We start from the raw sequence: 14,713 nt of genomic DNA, 5'->3' as shown, positions 1-14,713 counted from the left end.
TGTCTGAGTATGAAGCCTCCTGTGAAGATAACAGAGGTAGGAAGGGGCACATCCAGAGGGCAAATAAGAATGAAAATCATTAAGGCAATCTAAGTTGTTTTTTGAGGAGAAGCTTATGTCTGCAGATTGGTATGTTGCCTAGGTATTCACATCTAAATGGAGTCCTCATAAATACATGTTTTAACATGTATCTTCTCCTAAAAACAGGAAAGTATCAGAGGAGAGACTATCTTGGCAAGCGCTTTGGTTATAAAAGATACACAGGGGATCCTGTGTTTCTCCTCCAGCTCAGGAGTTCAGGATCTCTCAAGCACTCCTTGAGTGTTTTTGTGTAGCCTGTAATAATAAGTAGATAAACAAACAAACAAACAAATAAATGAATAGTCTTGATGGAGAGGAGGGCAAAAACTCTGCTGTAAAATAGAGTGCTAGAATAAAATTCTAGGTGACTGGCTCCACAGACATCTCTTTGAATTTCCATTTGGGCCTGCAACCCGTGGCAGATATCACACAGGACAGTGTCTCCTTTCTTCACAAAAGTATTTCATAAAAAAATCTGCCATTTTGTGGTAAGAACAGCACAGCTGTACCGAAATTGAAAGAGGCACGTGTGTTTTTTCAACTGATGGGTGACATTTTGAGATCAAGTAGACATTCTGTAGAGTGTTGAAGGTAGGACAGAACAAAGTATTACCTTCCCTCCCATCAATAAAAACACTAGCAAGAATGTAAAAGGTGGAACTTACTGGCATTTTGAGCAAGGAGTAGTTGAAGTAAATCACTGTTAGAAAATTCTGCTCCACCAAGAGCAGAAGAGCCCCCTTAGGGAACTGTTGTGCAGCCTCTCACTTGGGCAGTGGTTTTACTATGGGACAAAGTCATTTACTCTTGAGGGAAAAATGCCTAAAAGATGAAATATTTTACATTGATATTTTCATCATGAATAGTCCAACTTTAGCCCTAATTAGTGTTTGGGTATTCTTGGTCACTGGGAACAAGGACATCAAATGACTGGATCAAGGCTGGATGCAACTCTGGGCAGCCTGGTCTAGTGGTTGGCAACCCTGCACACAGCAGGTGGGTTGAAACTAAATGATCTTTGAGGTCCTTTCCAACCTAGGCCTTTTATGATTCTGTGATACGATTCTATAACTTCTTCTAGATGCAAAAATCCTGTGATTGAAAACCAGGATCACTTCTTTCTTTTGCAGCGGTGTAACAAAGGCTTAAGGTAGTTTTAAAATGTTGGAAAAGAGCAGGAGAAATTCAAACTGCTATTTTTGCTGTGGAGTCAGTTTTTATTTTTCTGTCATTTTTCAAATCCAGATGAAGAGGCAGCTCAGGCCATCTGTACGTTCAGGATAACCTGAACAACAGCTGTTTGTCTTACATCAGTGATGAACATTTTGTTCTCCTCTGTGATTTGTCATCTGTGTTTTGTTTGTCAGTTTCATGTTCTACTACTATATTCTTGCCCCAGTAGTGAGCCCAATGAAGTCAGTGGTGTTTTGCTGGCGTGGAGATGTCATTTCCTCAGCGGAGAAGTCTTTGGGCATTGCTTCCCTATGCTGTCACACAGTCTTCTGTAACTGTGCAGAGATGCAGAAGATAGTGATTTTCTGAACCAGCAATTCTAATATTTACTTACAAAATATAGCCATATGGTTGTTTGTCTCTTAGTCCTAAGGGTCTATATAGCTTTGCATGTTTTCTCTCCAAGGTCACCACAGATGAAGAGCACTTTAGGGACAGAAAACAACAATAGCAACAGCAACATTCACTTCAACTGGGTGGGAGCAGATTTGCTCCAATCTCACGGGATTGTTGGGATCTTCCGCTCACTGGGAGGTTTCTAATTTTCGAGTTATGTAAGAAGAAGAACATGTGTGTGAAAGGGAAAGAGATATACGCAGAGGGAGAATTCTGTGCAATGCCTTTGTAAAATATGCATTGGCTGGAAACTGTGAAAAATGCTCTTTCACATCAACTAGTATAAACTGTTTTGTCACCACCATTTTAAGCTGCATGTGTGTATTTCTGTACAGCCAGGTAGAAGTTTAGGTATGATGGCTGCCATTGATCAAGCAGACTACCTACATCCACCTTTATTTTTTTGGCTCATCCCATCTTTCTTCATTCATTCCTGGTTTACATTTGACTTTTCTTTAATTAAAGACATTCCTCTTTTTTAGATTTGACTTTTATTTAATTAGAGTACTTTTGGATTTCAGCAGGTTAAGGCAGAAGATCTGTGACTCTGCTACTTAAATCCAAACAGTTTGGACTACCCGTCAAATTGAAAATGAAGGTACCTAAAGATCTTAAAAGTCAGGGAGGAAGATTAATGGTAGGCAATGGTAGGTGGCATTCTGGGTCATGTTTTCAAGTACTGCTGTGTGCATCTACAATCTTTATTATCTTTATTTGCCTTTCAATCACAAACAGAAGTTCACTACGCTGTTCCTATTCATCACACCTACTTATAAAATGTATCTCAGGGTGATGTCTGATGGCTTTTCTCAGATATACAACTGAAGAAATGGAACTTCTGGGGAAAAAAATAATAAAAAAAAAAAAAGTGCTTAACCATATTGAACTTTCTGAATTAAAAAAACACAGAAGTCTTTGACCCTAAGGATGATCTCAGATACATCTCAGACAAGATAAATATTCAGATAGGCTCTTGAAAATGTTGTTTTCCTGTAGCCCACTCTCCTTGAATTTCCTTCCCAGCTCAGACTAGTTTGTGTCACATTTCATGCAAGCTATAATCTCCAAGGGGAAAAAAGCACTTAACCATGCTGTCAGGCTCTTACTTCAGGCTCTCAAAAATCTTCTGCTTTCTCTGAGCGCTAGTATATATGCATAAGACTTATAGATATTGTTTGACTAAACAAATCAAACCACCAGCTGTCTCATGGGAACTCCTGAGTGGCTTTACTCCCCTGCTCTTCAGAATGTCAGCACATCTTTTAATATGATTGAAAGGCTTGTTAGAAATGCCAACCAACGTGTTGTAGTTTGCAAATAATCAAATTAATGTAGGTAAACAAATTTAATTATTTTGCCCTGATTAGAGAGATTAGAAACAATAAGTGGGAAAAGTCTCTATACACGTTTATGAAATAACATATGTAGACATATCTTATATAATAACATGCATATAGGTTTTAGGAACCCTGAGAAATTTGGGACCTCTAAAGGAAGGCAAATATGCCCAAGTACATAATAAAGCTAGCCAGAATCATATTTGGAAAAACAGCAGTAAGATGCAATATCTCCTCCACTTTGGCCACAATAACCCCATGCAGCACTAAAGGTTTGAGGATGAGTGGCTGGATGACTGTGAAGTGGAAAAGGATCTGGGGGTGCTGGTTGATGCTTGGCTGAACATGAACCAGTAGTATGCCCAGGTGGCCAAGAGGGCGAACAGCATCCTGGACTGCATTAGAAATAGTTTGGCCAGCAGGAGCAGGGAGGTGATCATCCCCCTATCCATCCTGAAAAACTGATGATACACTGATGGATGGTCCACAATATGAATGTTAAAGAAAACAGGAATCTACTCTGAGAAGAGCAATTAACCTTGTATGCAGACCACATAAATTAATCACATAAAAAGTCATCAAAGTAGACCATAACTAATATCTTACGTTGTGCATACAAGACTCCACTGAGACACCACTGAGCTGTGTAGCTGTTGCTTTTCTACAGTTATGCAGAATGTCTACAGATTTGCAGAATTCCTCACTCTTATATCCCATATGATAACACTGTTACACCAGATTTTGTTTAATAATATTAAAAGAAACAGATTTCTATTGCTGGTGTTTGCTCTTGTGCACCACCTTTGAAATGTGTCAGCAATTTGGATGCAATAGCAGGATTTCATAGAATCACAGAATGGCTTTTGTTGGAAAGGAACTCCAACTCCCTGCCGTGGGCAGGGCTGCCCCACACCAGCTCAGGCTGCCCAGGGCCCCATCCAACCAGGACTTGAGTGCCTCAGCTTGGAGACTTGGAGACAGTACTCCAGGATGAGGCACCACAGCTTCTCTGGGCAGCTGTGCCAGCACCTCACTGCCCTCTGAGTGAAGAGTTGCCTCCTAACATCTAACCTAAATCTCCCCTCATTTAGTTTAAGGCTGCTCCCCCTTGTCCTATCACTATCAGACAGTGTAAAAAGTCAGTTTCGCTCTTGTTTATAAGCACCCTTCAAGTACTGGAAGACCGCAGTGAGGTCTTCCCAGAGCCTTCTGCTCCCCAGGTTGAATAAGCCCAACTTCCTCAGCCACTTTTAATTGAGGAGTTGCTCCAGCCCTCTGATCATCTTTGTGGCCCTCCTCTGGGTGGCTCCAACATCTCCACATCCTTCCTATGCTGGGGACTTGGAGACAGTACTCCAGATGGGGCCTCGCAAGGCCATAGCAGAGGGTGACAATCACCTCTCTCCCTGCTGGCCAGAGAGAGGTGATTGCCTCTGCATTCTTTTTGCAGTTTTTGCAGACCCTCTGAAGCCACACACAGCCCTACAGAAATAGGAAATATTGATCTATGACTGTTTCTTCCTTTCTTTTTTTCACTTTCTTTGCTTCCACTCTTAGTTTTCTGGTCACTGCTGGGTTGCAGCTCACAGGAAAGCTCAGACAAACAGCTTGAGAACAAGCTCTTGATACAGTGCTCCTGTTCTCGACAACTCCACACTGGCAAACGTTTACAATTCCCCTTGGGTGTCTCTAATTATAATGTATGGCTCATTAAAAATGACAACGGAGTTCACCAAGCCTGCATTCTTGTGATTAATTGCGATGCTTTCCTAATCAGTTGTTGTTATTTATACCTCTGCCTTTATGCAATTGATTATACTGTACATTTGCACCATTCAGACGTGAGGGGCATGTTTACATGATGCAATGGAGCATGGTGTGGATCTGCCTGAACTAGAGGTGACCCAGGCTGTGTGCAGGCATGGCACCGAGCCTCACCGTGCTGCAGATACCACTCTGGGGCTCAACCTCAGAGCCAAGGGGAAGTGATGCCAAGTGCATAAGTTCTGCCTTGCAGAAGGATTTGCCTGGCTTTGTGACTAACCGTGGAGACACTGCTTTTCAGCTTTCAGTTGCAGAGCTGTCTCCAGTTGGTGAGCATTCGGAGGCAGCTCAAGGCAGGGATTTCTCAGGGGCTCCCTATGAGTGTTCCTGCCTGAATCTCTGTGTATATATATATATATATACAAGATATCAGATTTCAGGACCCAGAAGCTAAATCCTACCTTTAAGCTTCCTAAATATATCTTTACAATTTCCTAGATCCTCTCAGCTGAATACTGAAAAATCCATTGAACAAATTATAAAAAAAATCCCTCTGAATATCAACTCCTATCCAAAAGGAATTTGGATTTGACACTGCCAGGGACGGCGACTCCACCACCTCCCTGGGCAGCCATTCCAGTGCCTGACCACTCTCTGAGAGAAAAAGTTTTTCCTGATATCTCACTGAAACCTCCTCTGGTTCAACGTGCGGCCATTTCCTCAGGTCCTGTTTATTGCCTGGGAAAAGAGGCCAAACCCCTCCTCATCACAACCTCTCGTCAGGAAGTTGTAGAGTGCAATAAGGTCTCCTCTGAGCCTCCTCTTTGCCAGACTAAGGATTTGAAGGAACAAAAACACTAAGGGTGCCAAACTCCACCTTAAGTTGCCAGTGACCACCTTCAGTTTGTATTTGTGTGCATATAATTTATCATTTTTTTAATGATCTCAGCTAAGATGCTAAGAAATTGGGGGGCTTGCTATTGAATATCGCAAGCTAAGACAGACATCAGTAATCTAATTTTTTGAGAAACTGCCGAGCAGCTATCTCTGGGAGTAACTTATTCCCTCTTTGGGAAAATAGATGTGCATACAAAAATTGTGGCAGTGATGTGGCAGCTCATTTTTCAGGGTTTTTTTTGCAGGAAAACTGCAGACTGCTGGTGTTCATACGGACCTTTCCAATGTACTACTCTTCAGTTTGCTGTTTGCTACGCATCTGCTCTGCAATTCTCCTTTTCCTCAATTTCAAGCTTTTAGTTGCAATCTAATGCTATTTACACAGCATTATCTCCTGGAGGCCCAAGTCAACTTTGGCAAGTCTCCTACTGGCATGTTATGCTAATAACTGATTGGTTTTGTTCTCCGCAAGAGCAATTTGTTCCAACAACTGGGATTCATCCTACTTGCTTAGCGAGCATGCAGCTACACTTGAGCACAAATATTAAAGATTAAGACCTTTAAAAATAGAAAGGGAGGGAACACCAGCATTACTGCATCCAATCCAATGGCTTCAGGCAACCACAGAGTAGTTGCTTATCCCGAACTGCAATTCCTCACGCAATCCTTACTAATCCAGTGAGTGGCAGCACTGCCCATGGCAGGGGGTTGGAACTGGGTGGTCTTTGAGGTCCCTTCCAACAAAAACCATTCTATGATTCCGTGACCCCACAGTCATAGAGTCATTCCCAGATCCCAGGGGGAAATGTACGTTTATTTAGGACTTTTAAGCTAAATAATTTTTAAAAGTTTGACCCACAGTAGTATGTAAATGCTGAAGAAAATATACAGATGCATGCCTGCAATTTGCTGTATGAATTCATACGCAGCAGTGGGTGTGAACATTGTAGAGAGCATGCTTCTCTGTGGTGTTTGTTCTTCAGTATGTCCAAAGTATGTCCCTAATCTTACAAACATTTCTAATCGTCAATATGAGGATGTATGTCCAGAGTTTAAGCTAGGCATCTTAACTGCCTGATTTCCAAACTGAGAAGTTTTCAAAAGAACGCCCCTAGACAAACAGAAGTCCTATTCACAGGCCATGAAAAATAGTTTGTGAGTTTCTCGTCACATGCAATTTGCATTTTTAAAATATGTCTGTGAAATTTTACAGTCATTTGCATTTCAAGTCAGCAATTAGATTAAAAAAGCAAGCAACTGCAGCTGTGACAAGTACTATTACGTGAAAAAACATAAACAATCCTCTTGTCCCCTGATAACAGCTCTGATGTGAATGAATTTTAGTATAGCATTCAAGTTTTGCCTCTTCAAGGTTGTTTTCATCCTCAGTACTGTACAACTGGAAACCCTAAAAGGATTGGAATCTTGGAGAGACATGTATTTAATAAAACAAACCTCTTGGTCCCTTACTGAGTGTCTTTACAGGATGTTGTTGGGATCAGCTGTAGAGCAGCCTTAGAGGCACTTTCCCAGCACATATATCCAGAATTCTCCTTGGAGGGAGACAAAGGACAGATGAAAGTCCCTGGGCACATACACCCATCACCATCCCAGAACTAGGAACTCCCCAGCAGGAAGGGTGACCAACAGCAGACACTTTCTTTCCCATCGTCTTCACCTGCCATGTTGATGGAAAGGGAGACTTCAAGGCTTTGTTTGGCAAACAGAAACAAAACAAAATTTCAAATAAATATAATTCTTTTTCCCAGCTTGCTCAGTGCCAAAACTGACGTTTTCTTTACTGCCTTGCTTCCTACTCCTGACAAAGCATTGTTGTCCCTCAAACCCATGTGTAGCACTCATGGACTGACTGCAGAGCTGCTGCCCAGCAAGGATCATCCCTGTCAAAATGCAAACCGCTGGGCCAGAAAGACCCAACAACAAAGTGACTCCAGTGCAGAGTCTGATTTACACCATGGCTTGGAGCCAGAGGTGCTTCCTTTTTCCTGCAATCATGAAGCAACAGGAATGGCCCAAGTCTTTGCAGTCAGAGCAGAATCCTTTAAGAACCACTGGAAATTTGGTGTAGAGAGAACACTCACGTGATTACATGACGTCAACAATCTAATTTTTCATAGATATTCAAGAATTAGGTCTCTATACTGAGACCTTTCTCTTCAGCTCTTCAGCTTCCCTCCGTCCCATCAAACAAAGCGTCTTCCCGGTTCATGTTGGAACCATCAGGTCGTGATTGGCTGTAGGGTGGCAGCTTGTCCTGGGGCTTTAATTGCATCTGACTTTTGACAGGGATGTTTGTGCAACATTGCAAGTGGAGTACCAAAAGAAGAAAAGGGCAGTCAGTTTTAGCCATTTTAGAAAATGTCAGCTAGTATTTGATGGGTTTTAAAACATGTCTCTGCATCAGTGGGAAATCTTCTCTGGCACTCAGAAGCATGCCTGCTGCGGTGTGCTACCATCTGCACCCACAGGGCATGACTTGCACAGGCAACTTGCTGGATGTGTAAGGCACAGATCCATGCAGTGTTGGGTTGCTGTCATCACCATTCTGCCCTTGGTGGATGTCAAGAACAACATCTGTGAGCAGTTTTTTGCTTAGCTGAGCCGGTGAGAAAAGATGTTTTGATTCTAAGCATCCTGGACACCATTTCCACAAGCACTGTGCTTCATGCATGGGTGGTGGTCTTCGTTTCAGTAATTGGTTGCAAGGTAATTCAGTGTGCTGAGTCTCCCTGGCAGAGGAGGTACTGCCAGTGTGTGGAGTATAGCCCTAGCACAGCCTGCTGAAGAAGGGGAGAGGTCTTGCATGACTGGAGGACAGGACAGGGCACAGGTCTAGTAACCATCCTCTGGTCAGTAACAAGATCTGCCTGTAGCCGTGCAGGCTGGATAAGGCCATAGCTATGCCTCTGACACCTCCCTCACCTACCTGTGTCAAACTGTGTGTGGCCTAGTACTCGTGTCAAGAGCCTGAGCTCTGACTGGAAGATGTCAGGGGAAAGAGAAAATGCTGTCTTTGGCAAAAACACAGAGGCCATAAAATTATGTGTTGGTTAACATATAAACAATCCCTCATGCTTTTGAGAACTGAAAACGAAGTCTTAAGGAACCAATGGAAGTTTCTCTGCTTTTTTGCAAAGTCGTGTTTTCTATATACCCTAGCTAGTATCTTAGTTTGTATACCTGGTAACAGTTAGCTCCCCTCCTTTCCCCCCTTGTTTATCAGGGCAAACCACATGTAAAAAGGGTATAAAATCAGGATGCTGGAGGACAGCTTTCACAGCTCCCCTCAGCCAGCCTGAGACCCCCCAGCTTGCAAACCTCCCTCTCTTTAGACCTCATCCCACAATGGATGTATCAATACAGATTATATCACCTCTCCTATCTGAATTTGCCTTTCCTAGGAATTTGTATAACCTTACCCAATCGAATTTACCCTTACCTACTCTAATTTACCTTCTCTTTCTGGCCCCCAGAATACAGATTAGTCATAAGCTAATACATTGTTTGCTTAGAATACAATTCATTATAGATCATAAGTGCAATAACTTGCTCAGAATACATTTAATATATTGTTTTGGTGCATTTGACCTGTGACAGTGAAGTGCATCATAGTCACCAGGGAATGGGGTGGGACACAATGTTAGTGCTCACACCGTAAGATGTGTTGGACATGTCTTATTTGGCCCCTTATAATTGGCCCCTTGGACAATACTTACCACCTGTAGACATCTGGATTTCTCTGCACTTCATATCCTGTTCTCTTATCTCTCAATGGAACTCAATGAAAGATATGGAAGTCTTGGCCTCTGTTATTCACCATGAATAATGCCCAAGAAGAAACAACCAGAAAGAATAAAGACAGTAGAAATAGTGCATAATAATTTGGTCATTCATGATCCAGAATTACTTTTTTTTCTTTAGTAGATGAGAGACGAAGATAGGGATCAGAGGAGAGAAGAGCATGAACTGAACATGTCCAGAAAAGGGCAATGAAACTGGTGAGAGGTCTGGAGCACAAGTCTTATGAGGAGCGGCTGAGGGAGCTGGGATTGTTCAGTCTGGAGGAGGCTCAGGGGAGACCTCATTGCACTTTACAACTTCCTGAAGGGAGGTTGTGATGAAAAAGGGTCTGGCCTCTTCTCCCAGGCAAATAGTAGGACCCGAGGAAATGGCCAGAAGTTGTACCAGAGCAGGTTTAGGTTGAACATTAGGAGAAATTTTTTCTCTCAGAGTGGTCAGGCACTGGAATGGCTGCCCAGGGAGGTGGTGGAGTCGCCGTCCGTGGCAGTGTTCAACAGGCATCTGGATGAGGAGCTACGAGAGATGGTTTAGTAGCTTGTGGTACTGGGAATGGGAGGGTGGTTGGACTAGATGGTCTTGCAGGTCGTTTCCAACCTTGCTATTCTATGATTCTATGATATGTCTGAAAACAGCTGAACTTTTAGCCCAGCAAACTGAAGGTTAAGAAGGATGTACTTTTTACCTAGAAAGAGTAAATGCTAGATGGAGAACTGCTATTTGAGCTAAAGGGCAATTTTGGCACAAAAGCAAATGGGGGAAAATCAGCTGTAAATACACTCTGCCTGGAGGACTTTCTAGCCACTCTAGCAGTGAGCACTCAGTTGGTCAGTCTGGGTGATCTGCCTGGCTTGGGCAGCACAATGGCTCTGTTCCTAATGCTATGGTCTTGTTCTGGACAAAGCCAACAAAATGAAAATGTGTGCAGGATATGGTGGCAGCCATTAGTTAGCTAGTAACTATGAATAAGGTTAACTGCAGTGAAAATTTCCTATTTTTGTGGTTACATCCTTGGCCTGTTGGGCTGAGTTAATGGGCAGGAATAGCTCACGACTCAGGCTGTGTTTTTACTTCTGTATACCTGAAAGCAGTTTCTAGCCAAAAGCTCTACTTTCTAAATCAGAACTATCTCATACCCTACGCTACAGTTACCTGGTCAACGCTTTGGTATGGCCCATGCATTTTTACATAATTATTAAGTAACATGACAATTTACATAATTGTTAGATAATCATAGAATTATAGCATGATTTAGGTTGGAAGGGACCCTTAAGATCATCTAGTTCCAACCGCCCTGCTGTAGGCAGGGATAATATCCTAGTACTATCAACATTGTAGTATCAACAATTGTATTATTAATGAATAATGATCTGTTACAGGGTAAAATTACATTATCAGTGGAACAGCTGTGATTTCAGCTACAAACCTTCTACAAAGCCAGCACAGTTCCCATCCAGAAGCATAGCCATATATTCCGTGAAAGCAGGTGCATGTCAGTGCTTTGCTCCTGACTGTTCCACTTTCAGACAGGGAGAAAGCTGAGGTTTGTTTTTTTTGTTTGTTTGTTTGTTTGTTTGAGGGCTTATCTTTTGTGTGAGGCACTCTTCTGTGGACAGCTGTAGACAAAAAAAGAATGCAGCCTGGCTAATTGCCACCATAACAACTTCAGTGTGCTTGATTAAACTAAAATTTAGAAAATGTCTGTCCTTTCTGCCCATCAATTTCTGGTTTCAGTCCCCTACAGTATCTTGAACTTTCCCACAAATTCATTAATTTAATGAAGATCTGTCCTTTTTTTTTTAATTGTCTTTAATATTCTGTAATCAATTAAGACGCAATTTTTTCCATCAGTCTAGCTAACATTAACTTCAGGTGGTATGCAAAGCCTGCTGAAACCTCTGAGAGCTTTTTGTTGACTATAATGGGCTTTGGATCGAGACTCTTAATAGCAGTCATTTGTTTGAGTCTATTCTAGTTTAATGAGTGATTAGCAGATGTTTTTTTCCACTCTTTATCCAACAGTTGATAAACCAGAGTCCATGAGGAGCTGTGTACTAAATAATAGTATGATTTTATAACCCTCAAATTGCTTTAGAAAATAGATTTATAAATCATGCACATATAAGTAAAGGATATTGACAAATTTCTTGCTATAAAAGAGGAGACTTGCTGTGCTTTATGTGAGTCTCTCAACAATAAAGTGTTACCTGCCTTGGGACATTGGGAAAAACTAGCAGATTTTTATATAGCTTGGTGTCTTGGGTATCTATCTCTCTTTTCTGTTCTCTTTTATTTGAGACAATTTACGATAATTTACATGTCTTCAGTACTCCAGCTCAGATTCATGCATCTGTTAGGACGATATTCTTGTTTAAACAAAGTCTCTCCATGCAAGAAGAGAGCTGTGTCAATAAAAAAGCTCTTGATTTCCCAATTACTTGTTGTTATTCTTTAAGTCACCTTCCAATCCAAACAGCATTTCTAGCACTGAAAGATACCGACTATCAGGATTTGTTCTACTCGACCTTTCATGATATTTAGGCATCTGGCTTTCCAGCTCAAGTAATCAAGATGATAATTAAACCTACATCTTTGTGAATGTCAAAACTGTCATCTGCATTCAGAATGTTACAGGTCTGCAAGAAATGATGATCAAAAGAAATTTAACATCAGTGAGGTCATTAGGAAATTGTTCTAGCACTGGCTTCACCAAAAACTGCCTTGTCAAAGCAAATGAGATACATGGATGTATGCTATATTAACTGCTTATATAGAATACCTAATCAGTGTCACTATAAACTAAGATTACTCTGTAAATGTAATTGCTAACAGTTCTAGATAATGTTCAAACAACAGCAAGTTATTGTTCTCATTTAGATTGTTTCACTGTTAATACCATTATGTCCACTTCTATAAGCATTTATTACACATTAATTGCTTTCCTGCTGCAAATGGATATCACATCTTTAGTGAAAAAAATAAACAAAAAACTTCATTGCTTCACATTAAATAATTAGTTAATGATGCAGTAGATTCCAACATAGAATAAGGCAACATCAGGAATGTGAAGTTGACATGAAAACGTGCCTTGGAATTGTTCCCTTTTGCAAATGAAGTCATGCCAGTTTTCCAAATTCAGTAAGCAATCAGAAGTTACTTCACAACAGCCAATACAGTCCTAAGCTTCCAAGCAAAGCTGTAAGATTTGGGGGAAGGTGAATGGGACAAAGTGTTGACCATGATATGGAATCACTCAAATTGCAGGCTTTCTTCATGAGCAACCTTTCAGCTTCAACTGAAAGAGTTTAGTCCGAAATATTATTAATATAGGCAAGTGAAAGAATTACTTCCGGCTCTTTGCCTTGCTTACATCTCTCTTGTGCCCCTGACAGATGGAAGCATCAACCACAGCAACTCCAGCTGCAGAGCATTGTGCAGCAGTGCTGCCATGCACCCGGCTCCTTCTGTTCCACCCGGCTGCTTACAATTTTCTCTGGAGGTTGGTTTTGGAGCTAATTAAAGAATTAATATTACAAATGTGCGCTTGGAACTCTGTGTGTGGGCTTTAAATAGCCCTCAGGTTGACAGTTTTTCTTTCTGTTGGTTTTAGCCATGTTCTACAACTGAGGAAGACTCAGATGAATATGCCATATGAGATGGGACAAATTCAGCACTGAGATGTCCTCTGCAGTAGCGGGGGAATGAGGCAGACAACTTTGAAGGGCAGAACAGCACATCCAATGTGTGATTGCCTAGGAAATACAATGCTTCTGGGGAATCCAGCACCTTGGAGGCATTGAGGTATCTACGTGGGACCTGAGGTCTTTCCATGACAGAAAATTCCCCTCCATCTCAGATGTAGTTATATGCAGTGCTTTCGTTGGCTCTTTATGACATAGGATGGTGCCTCTGGGTAATGTCCTAGGGATTTCCATCCAAACCATCCTGCTGCTCAGCTATGAGGAGCCATGAGGAGCACAAGAGCTCTTGGGCTGCCTGCAGTGGAGATTCATAGAATCACAAAATCATTAAAGTTGGAAGAGACCACTAAGATCACCTAGTTCAACTGTCAACCTATCTTTCCTGTGTGCTGCTCCCTGCTCCCTCAATTGTTCATGTATTTTGCATCAGACATCCCCAGAAGAACAAATCCAAAAAGATTTCACCACTGACAATTTTAAATACTTTTGCATGTACCTACATTACTGGTGTTTTGGACTGCAAACTTTTAAGAGTAGCCCTAGGCAGGAAGAATTCTGTACCAAATTAGTTCTGTCCCTGTGGATCAAATGTATAACCTGCAGCAAAATTTGATCCCAGTTGTGTGGAGGGAGATAATTGCCTAACAGCCTGTGAATTCTCTTTTTTTATGTTATTTTTCAAAAGATGGGAAAATGGGGTCTCTAGTGGCAGTGCTGGCATCTTAGACGGAGGGAGTGTGAAGCAGCAGTTAGTTCTTAGACTAACACAGCATCTTATCAGGGAAACAGTTTATAACAGGCAGAATGTGTTTCAGGTTTGTCCGTGGGTACAGCTGAGCAAGTCATCACTTGGCAGCACACAGCTGCAGGTTTGGAGCTCCTGGTACTACAGTCAACCCAGTGCAAAGGCAACGCAAATCGTGATCTCTGATACTGGTGAAGGACAGAGAAGATACCCAGATGTTTTGAGTTCAAATGACTTAAAATCTTTAGAAAAATCCCTATGCTCTGTCCCAGAATTCCAGGTATATGCATATAGAAAGTATCAGCATCTGGAGAAAATAATGCGAACTCCAAGGTTAGATAATAAACCGAAATGCATTTAAAAACCATATTAGAACAGATAACCTGAAGATTGCTGTGATATATCACAGACTGAGTACACATGCTGTTTGCATCTGTGCCTCCTGCCAGCTAGGATAATAGCTATTTTATCTCCAGATATTTGCTGTGAGAGCAATAACATCTGAAAGAAGCCAAGTGCTGGTGGTAAGCTGGGGGATAACTCACAGCATTTAGCCTAAGGCTCCCTCTGTAGTCAAAGGAGAAAGATCAGTGCCTCCAAAGGGGGACTCAGGGCAGAGACTTGAGCAGCTTTGAGGAAGTCTGTCAGGGGAGACCAGGTGTAAACTTGCCCTGAGCAGTTGCTTTCTGTATTTTCCTGCTTTCAAGAGGGGAAAAAATAATAAAAAATTAAAAAGAAAA

This window comes from Lagopus muta, chromosome 1 (assembly GCF_023343835.1).
Source record: "Lagopus muta isolate bLagMut1 chromosome 1, bLagMut1 primary, whole genome shotgun sequence".
Classification (NCBI taxonomy): domain Eukaryota; kingdom Metazoa; phylum Chordata; class Aves; order Galliformes; family Phasianidae; genus Lagopus; species Lagopus muta.
The sequence above is the reverse complement of the archived record's forward strand: the minus strand, read 5'-3'. Positions refer to the sequence as shown.